The sequence below is a fragment of the Athene cunicularia genome (genome assembly GCF_003259725.1).
Source record: "Athene cunicularia isolate RWA chromosome 10 unlocalized genomic scaffold, athCun1 chr10_part1, whole genome shotgun sequence".
Classification (NCBI taxonomy): domain Eukaryota; kingdom Metazoa; phylum Chordata; class Aves; order Strigiformes; family Strigidae; genus Athene; species Athene cunicularia.
The window spans coordinates 18,814,898-18,824,993 of record NW_020799112.1 but is presented as its reverse complement, the minus strand read 5'-3'; positions in this window follow the sequence as shown (position 1 = coordinate 18,824,993).

Below are 10,096 nucleotides of genomic sequence, written 5' to 3'. Positions count from 1 at the left end.
ATTTCCAGGCAATGACAGAATAAATATTTTTTCCTAGCAGTACATTTCCGTGATACAGTAATCCTTAAACTGATCAGAATCTACATAATCATTGTCAGCCAGCATACTGTTTTGTAAGAGAAACCAGCTTACCCATTTTTAATGCAAATACATACCAGCAATGAGATTAACTGCTTACCATCTAGTAACTGAAACTGGAGACACAGTATTTGTTTACCCTATACAGAAATCACTTACAGGATAGAAGCTACCTAAAAATTACTTCTCTACGAGGTGTTATTGTGTCAAGTTATTTTGCACAGAAGCAGACCCTGACAACCTGCATCAGTGAAAAATAAAGGCCTTCGAAGATTTACTGTAATGGAATATAGCACGTTTTTCTATTTCAGACAATGAAATATATTGTTAAAAACAGTTCAAACATTAGAAACTATAAGTTTAACTGATCTGTGGTGTTTGGACACAATCATCATTTAAATACGATTAAATTTATGTTTTACCCTTGCTAAAATTTCTTAGAAATTGATTATTTGGCAACAAATAACTTTTAAGAGTAGTGAAAAGAGTTTTGTAGAACTTCACATGCAGTCAAATTCAAAAAGTAAAATCTGTTACACACATGAGCACAGAACTTGCCCAAGTTCCAGAACCTATAGAGGCCAGAAGTATAATAAAGCAGTTCAAAGAGAGAATTGGCTGATTTGTAAAGGGTAGTTCCATCCAGGGTTTAACTAAAATTATGATCTAGATGCAACTCCTGATCATCCCCATTACACAATAACACTCCCTTCCAAGAGAAGGATTATTTTATTAATGCTTTGTTTCTTGTACTTTTCCTAAACATTTGTAGAAAAGCATAAATAAAACACTAGAGGATTGATATGACAATATTAACATGATTTTGTAAGGACACTACATTAAAATGCACAAGTTTCAGTGCATCTCCAAAACAAGTAATAACCTTTAATCACAAGAAGCTTTTAAAGTGTGTTGGTTTCCTTATTTTAAAAATGGAATAAAATCTGCATTCCATTCAGCGAGATAATTAAATCAATTACTTTCAAACAGAAACTACTACCCCTTGCTGTCCAAAGCTGTTTCTCTGATAAGCACTACAGAAATAATACATAAGTAGCACTGGAGAGGCTACCTTTCCCAAGTATGCAATGAAAATGTGGTAACGACTCACTATTAATACTAGAATTTAAACAAATACATTCACTAATTAAACAAGTGTTCAAAATAAAGCCTCAGATAAAAAAGCTTCTTCTATATTAACTAGCTACAGACCTGGTCAGACATTGCTACAAAAATATATTTACTGAATTGAAAGTATTCCATGAAAAGTCCCGATTGTCACAAAACTTTCTAGGACATTTTTAGAACAAGAGTAAAGGGAAACAGACACACAAAGATCTGCAACAGACTCGCCCAACATTTGTGCTTATCTTTCCTGAACTGCAATTATTTTTTTTTTCTTGTAATTTAATTTTTTTCATGTCTTTGTTTTGGACATAATTTACAAGTTGCCAAAAAATGGAGCTGTTAATTCACCTACTCAGCATGCTTCAGTCAGCTCCACTCGCTTTCCCTCATTCAAAATATTGAACTTATAGAAAGGAAAAGGGAAGAATTTTTTTTTAAATTGGGAAGAAGAAATACCTATTCAGAATCTCAGGTACTGTCCAGTGAGTAGCTAAATCCAGTTCAACACTTCACTGCTACCCAAAGTAGCAATTATTCTTTACTCACTTCCCAGCTTTTCCCCATGCACTGACCTTGTTCTTTAGTGAGCCAATTCATCACCAGCACCACACACACAAAAAAAAAAAGGTTAAGGAAAAACTCCATCAGCTTAGCATATTGAATCAGTGACAAAGGAGGTAAATAAGTATTAAGGCCAACCAAATAAAGCAGTGCGAGAACCCAGATGGAAACAGGGCTGCCTCCCTTTCAGCAATGGAAAGCTGGTAAGTTCAAAACAGCTCATCTCATTAAACTGTTGCTTACTAATTAAGTACTTCTTCAGATAGTTGAAAGAAAATAACAGAAAGATATCTCATGGTTCACTTCCCTGCTCCTTATGGGAGTGAAAGATGAGAAGCTTCACAGGCTTTTTATTGAAAGAGAACAAAAAGGGGAAGATGATAAATAATAACTATAGGGACCAGTCTTTAACAACCCAAATGAATTTCAACTGATGGTCATATTTGACACAACATAGAATCTGAGCAAAAGTCTAATGCAACCATCTCCCTCTTTACAATTGTTTTTCTTTGATTTTTTTTAATATTATGTGTATTTTAACAATCATTTGTGAACTGTAGACCTTTGTATAAGTATCTTTTGACAGAATGGCAATAGTTTGTAGAAGCTTCTAGATTTTCTTTCTACTTCATTTAGTCTCATTATTAATGGCCAATATTGCTACACATCATATGTTATTTCCTTTAGATTTTTAGTTTGTTCTATGGGAATGCTGCTCATGGTGATTCTTAAAGCAGAGCATCCTATACACACTTCTGCTTTTGAAGCTACCAACACCTCATAAAAAAATACAAGACATACTTAAAGAATTAATTTAGAATTTGGAAACAAGATTATGTATTAAATGAGTAAATTAAAACAGCTACCTCAAGGTCAGCAGTGACCAGCAGTAAACATGAGACTAGGAAGTGAGAAGTCAGTGTTACAATATACAGTTATTAAATACCTACAGTAGGAAGCATCCCGAAGGCTCAAGTACACAGTTTCCAGGGTCCTAGTCTAGAAGTACAACACATTTCATTGTTTCAAATTGTTTAATTAAGATCTAGCCAACACCACAGACACAGTTGTACACCAAGCAAGTCAGAGTTAACAACAAAAAATAGATCAGCATATATCATTGTGTGTTACCATAACTGACTTAATTTATCTACCTAAAGACAGCAGAAAATCACTTATGATCTGACTTTTATTGTAGGTACAAATACAAGAAGTTCTTAAAAACTTGAATAAAGATATATAAACAGGACACTGCAATAGTAAGTAACAAGAGATAACAGTATGGGGTATCTGCTTAGGAACTCTTAATATAGTTGCAGATATCCATACTAATTGACAGCTGTTTACTGAGAACTTAGTAAAATATAAAACCTTGCAGGTAACAGAGACAGTTCCTAAACAAGAAAGTCCATATTCATACAGAATATTCCCCATGTACCCACTGCTACATATTATTATCTCAGCAATACTGTGAAAAAAATCTTGCCAGAGAACAGCAAAGATTAGCAGCTCTGTGACAGATAGGAATCCAATAGCGAAACTTGATAACAAGACAGCCTCACAAGCTTAAACCCAAGCAGCATAAACCCAGAAACAACAGTGCAGTTCTTCAGACAGCTCTGTAACAACAAGACAGGCCCCTGAGCAAACCAGAAAGTCAGTCTCAGGCTACAAGAACCACAGTTAAACCACAACTACCTCCAAAACCACACATACCTACAATATAGCTGAGGCTAATACAGAGCAAAGGTCCAGGCCTGGGCTTAAATAGAGCTCTGAGCTCATGGGCAGAAATGGGGGTGGAGGCTCCAGGTGAGACTGGTCAGGGTAATTAAGGCCTGACAGGGCCTTAATTAAGCCCTGACAGGTTTTAGGACCAAAACCAAAGGAAACAAAAGGAAACCCACAGAAGACTTTCTAACATAATTAACCACTGAGCTTCCCTTCCTAAAAGCAGATTGTTTCCCATGTTAACACAACTGGATTCATTGCTAATGAATTTATCTAATTCTACTGTCTCCAAAGGAAATTATTTCAATTTTCATAAAAATACTTCAAATAAGGACAAGAGATTGTTTTCCTTACAGCACTGAACCCAAATATAAGAAACTAATATCAGGGGCTAAAGGTATACTGCCTAGAGGATTAAGCAAAGCAAATACCTGAAAAAATGACAACCTGAATGCAGATGATGCCAGCTAGGGTAATACAGGTGTTTCACATACAACTCATTCTTATTAACTTTCATTACTTTCTGATTCAGTACTTCATGCTATCACTATATTACAAATATTTGTTTGCAGATCAATGTTTTTTACAGATCTACTATCAACAAAAATTGTAAAATACATGATCTTACCTGAAGTTTTTAAGACTCAGTGATATATGTAGTCCTGCTCTAAAAATCAGTCTAAATGAGAGTCTAAAGATGTGTGAAGAAGTGATACAATTGTTCTGAAGAAAGCAATATGACCTATCATAAAAACTGAAAAGGAAAAAAAGAAAATCTACCTGAACCAGAGGAAAGAAGAGAGAGAAAACGGTACAATACATAGTTGTGTCATGGAGGAAGGAAAGTTTAAAAAAAAAGTGTTAAACATTTTTCAAGCTAAGTTCTGTGTGGGAAAACAGATCTACGTAACAACGAGCTTCATACACAAGTACATTATGTTTTGCTCTTGCTCAACCAGCTCTTCAAAGCAGGCATGGCAAGGATTCCTAGATAGCTTGGAGAGAATCCTTAGATGGTTCTGGGTACACTAATGGAATGTAGGAATGTTCCTACAAGGTACAGAGACAATTCCCAGGAATTCTTCTAGAAAGCACGGGGGGGATTCCTGGGTGCACCTGGAACATTCCTAGAAAGTATGAGCAGAATGCCGGATCACCCGGCAGATTCCTAGGATACACTCAGGAAATCTCTAGAAAGCAGAAGAGAAAATAGAACATTCCTAGAAAGCACTGGCAGAAATCCCTACAAAGCAAGGAAGGGAAACTTCCAGAAAGCACCAAGAAAATTCCTATCAAGCCTAAGGAGAATTTTTGAAAATTGTTTAAAAGCACAAGGGAAATTCCTGAAATTCCTAGAAACCACAATGCGAACTCCTTGAAAGCGTTGAGGGAAATTCCTAGAAAGCAGCAAGACACTTCTATATAAACTGTGCACTAATCCGTACAACTGCTATGTGGAATTTCCTAAGAGGGAAAATGTGAATACAAAACACATACCAAAAATCAACACATACCTGAAACCAATTCTTTGAATATATAATTCTTTGAATAATTTAATTTCTTAAAGCATATGATGAAAAAGAGAAAACTGAGAATGGTGGTAGAAGTAGTCAGTCAGAATAAGCATGCATGACACTTCTTCTCTCATACACTCCCAGTTTCCAACAATTTCAGCTTGCAGAAGTTTCTGACACCAACGGGAGTGTGGCTCTTCAGCAATCCCCAAGAGCTCTCACACAGACATCCTCAGTCCTGAGAACTCTCATGTACAGCAGCACCCTTTTCTAAGTACTTGTCCAGTCTCCCCTCACATCTACATACAATTTTGCATCCTTCAGTGCAGTTTTACAGATCTGCTACCCATCGTGTGATTGATTACCTCTTTATGTTTGTTTTGAACACAAGTCTGAGTAGCATCAGTCGTTCTGGCATTGGAAGAGACCCTTAAAACAGGCATTTCCAATCCAAATTACTATTTTGCAAATCTCTTCCATAGCCACCTCAAAGTTTTCTTTCTGTGTTGAGGAGACATAGCCTACTTGTAATCATTCCTTGCACTGAAGCCATTCCATACCTTTGATCATTCTTGCTGACATCTCTGAACCTTTACCAGTTCTGATACAGATTTCTGGGGAGAGGAGATAAAAAGTACACACAATATCCAATGTACAGATGAACCACAAACTTACACAAAAACTTGAGATAGTTTTTGTTATGTTCACTGTTCCTTTTTTTACTTAATGCTAACATTTGATTTGGGTTTTGCACATCAAGCACTGAGCTGACATTTTCATGGAATCATCTATCCTGCTGCTGTAAAAGTGACCCTTCCCTTTGTGCATCAGTTCACATTTATGTATACCGAATTACTTGAGCCATTTTACTGCTAAGTTCCTCAGTCTTGTAAAGTCCTTCTGTAATTCCACACAGTCTGCTCTCATTCCTGTACAGAATACCACACAAGGATCTCACTAATCCCTGTCCAAAATAAGATCTAGTGAACTGCTTCATTATATGTTATGCTGAAACAGATAACCAAGCATCTCTAAGCAGTAATCAAAAGATGCTAAAGAGAAATATCGACAAATAGATAAATGTGTCTTGCTGAAGTATCTGCTGCTGTGCATTTCACCTCTCTTTGGACAGGCTATCACCCCAAAGATGTGTCAAGACTCAAGTCACTCTCAAGAAAATGTAGTGTCTTAGCATGGCAACATAATCTAAGACAACTGAGTTTCTACTGGAAGACTTCAGATGCAGGCACACAATTTTTTCTGATGCATCTGCAGTGACAGCAGTAACTTTCAGCTGAGATACAGAATGAATATTATCCAAGGTGTAGTAACTTCATCATAGCTTTCTGGTAGCAGGCAGAGATCTTCCACACTCTTCCTTGAGAAATGTAGGGCCTAACCTCACATGCCTTGAACATCCAAAATCCTACTAACTGCAGTGGGAACTATTTCCCTGTAAAGATAGAAGACTGGATGCTCATTAGAAAATTAAGTAAACACATTGAGGGTGGCCCTCCCATGAAGACATACAAAAGCTCTTTCCACTCCTTTTCTAAGCATGTCTTTACAATTTATCTATGAAGTTTTGTTATAACAGATCCTAGTGTTTGAAAAGTGCAATATCTAGCATAAGTATAATATAGCATTTATAGTCACAGAACCTCCACAAATACTAAAATCCTGCTCTAAAGTATATAAATGCCATCTACTCACTTTGAGCTACCTTTACTTGATTAATAGACAATCACAACACATTTTCAAATCCATTCACCATTGAAAAAGATATGTTAAGACACTGTTAATTTGAGAGTTTTAAATAAAAATTTCACTTCTGATACTATATATAGTCAAACTTACAGGCAATATAATCAGTTTAACATCTTCTTTACTTTGTATGCAGGGAATTATTTTAACAAGACAGTTATTTTTATTTTGTGAATTATAATAATTGGGAATTTTGAACATTATTTTATTCTACCAAAACCCAATGTGTCCTTACAAAAGAAAAATATAAATATTATTCTTTCATTTTAGAATATTATTAGAGTATTATACATTCATCTTAAAAAGAAGTTAATCTGGCCCACTAAATACGAAAGCAAAGAACAAAAGAACATTCTTCCTCAGAAATAAACAGCAACAAACCCAACATGAAAAAACTGAAACAATAATGAACCTGAAAATTATCTGAACACTCACTGTGCTGGTTTTTCAGTTTCATGTTAGAAACAGACTGAAGACAATGCTGGGCAATATTTGATTTCTCCAAATCTGATGACTACTCCCTTCAAATTATCAGATCTGAAAGGAGAAATACAGCCATTCTTGAAGATCAGCTGCCACCTAGTGAATGGTAAGAAAACTGTTTAAAACACCTTTTTTTTTTTTTTTGACAGTTTAAGCTAGATTCTTGGTGGAATTCCTTTTTTGCTGTTTTGTCACTGTTAATTTTGGGGTCTGTAAATTATTGAGCAGCATGACTATTAAAAGGTATGCATTCCAAAGCAGAGCAATGTCTCTCAAAGATGGTTTTTATTAAAATATATAAATAAGGTCTTGATCCCACACTTTTCTCAAAAAAAGCCAATCATTTGCAAGAAGTCCTGTTAGTGTTTTTGAGGCACCACGTCATTAGACTGAAAAGAACTGAACTATCAGTGTTTTAATGTAAAATATTCGGTATTACAACAATATACTACAGTTAAAAATCAAATAAGGTTAACTTAAAATTCACTGAGATGTGTTCATCAAGCAACAATATCACATTTTTTATGTTGGACACCAAGCATGTTATTGTTATATCTAAACTTTACACTAACTAATTTACAGATAACTAGAATAAAACCAAAAATGTGAGCAGCATGGACCAACACTGTCAGATTAACTATTCTCATGTAAGACTACTGTGTTTCATGAATTAATATTTCATACCTGTTTCACATTTTTGTGAAACAAGAAGTATTCTGTTCATATTTCAGAAATTATTACTGGTAGATACCTGCCAAGCAGGCTGGTCTTTGTCTTATTTTTCCCCTAAACCATCGCCTGCATTTCTACAATCAGTGTGTTGACACAAGCTGGAATGGCCACCAAAAGAGGTCACAGCCCTCCCTCCTGTTCCAGCTGCCCATTTCAAACCTTCTTTGGACTGACATGAGCATTTGCATGGCAGTGCAATGAACAAAATCAAAATTTACTGCCAGTTAACCAACTCACCAAGAAAAAGAAAAATTAGTACTACACCAAACAGCTCATCATCTTTGCCATACTGATGCTTTTCTTATTAAAAGACAGGAACTGCATGGTGACAAAGGGTGGAATTGCATGACAAAGGGTGGACTCCCCTCTTTTACTGTCTAAACTGATCTGGGAACTACGATAAACAGAAAGCAGGAAGGAAAAGAGACTGTTGCTGTGCTATTTAACCCATTTTATTTATGCAAATCTGTATCAAAGTAAATTTAAAATTGGAAAAAATGGATTACTGCAAAGCACCTCTTCCATGAATTTATCATTAAAAGCATCAGCAAGACCTAAATTTGCCCTCACTAAAGCCAACAGAAGCTCGAATCAATAATCCTAACAATGATCATTTGGAATTCTTTGTCACTCAAGATTAGATTTGCAGGTGTTTTCCTTCTCATAAGAAATCAGGTTTTCCAGATGTTGCAATAAGTCTGTTACAAAGAACAACTATATATGAATATAAACCACAGAGCTCGTTTCAAATATGTACTTTTCCATATTTTTCTTTCCTAAACACAACTTTTTAAAACCAAGCAGAGGGTCTACCACTTAGTTTGGAACTCTGAAACACAAATCTGTCATTTTAAACAGAGTATGTTTTTTGTTTAATCGAGTACATACTCGAGGGCACTCGTGTTTATGAGAACCTTTGACGGAAAGAAATAAAACAAGAGAATGTGTTTATAAGACATTGGCTTGAAAATACATTCTCCTTCTTGGAATGAAAGTTCCTTATAATCTTTTGTCTGTACATTCTCTGGACAGACATTAGTCTGTCCCACACTAAATACCTAATAAGTCTGCGTATTCCATATAAGCATATTCCATAAAAGCATTTGCATACATGTGCAGTACAAAAACGTGCTATGAAAGGAAACATTAAGTAGATATCCAGGAGAAGAGAAACAGAAAATAAGCACTGGAAGGAGAAAATTTGGTCGTGAATTGAAAGGAAATACAACATAGGCTCTTTTGCACATAATTAGGCATAAAGAGGCATGCTGGCTTTCACATTGCTCAGCCCTACACCTCCTGAGTTCCAACTCAGCGTTTAAAATCTGCCGAACTGGCTCTGTTAACACTGCCTGCTTTTGTTCATATGGCTTACTAAAATTTTTTGTGTAGAGCCCTCAATTAAGAAAGCAGGACACCGTTAAAAGATTTCCCTCATGCTTGCCCTCCAGAGGCCTTCAAAATGCAGGCTGGACAGTTGGTAGTCATGCTCTAAAACACCCTCCCTGTGTTTGCTGTGAACATAACTACGTCTGGCTGGTGTCGTGTAGTTGAGATCCCAGTTCCTGTAGGTATGCGGCCTCAAATGAAGTCTGTATGCATTCAGTACGGACCAGTGTAACTTTACTTACAATGAAGCTACTCACAAGAATAAAATTATACACATACTATATTTTGTAGATCGTACTTTTATCGTGTTTCCCACAACGCTGACAGATAGATCTCCTGAAAGGTTTTCTAAAAGTACTGCACAATTCACGGCACAACTTAAGAAGGCGGTAGACCAAAAAAATCATACAAGTAATTTTTTCTGAGTATTTGTCATGGCAACATACTACTACAGTTTTACCAACTGTTGAATAAATGTGTCCTAATTACTTGTATCAGCGGCTTCTCAAGTCAACTGTGTGGCTCCTCACTTGTTTTTCTTAACCATCACCTTAAGTTGACTCAACCCGAACCTAACCGGTGGAAGAGGTGTTACCCTGAGTCAAGGGAAGAACTGAGGGGACACGGGAAAGGGAAGCCCAACTTTAGGGAGAAACGTCAACCTGACAACTGGGAGGTGCTGAGGAGATGGAGGGGGAGACGGAGGGGGGGGAGAC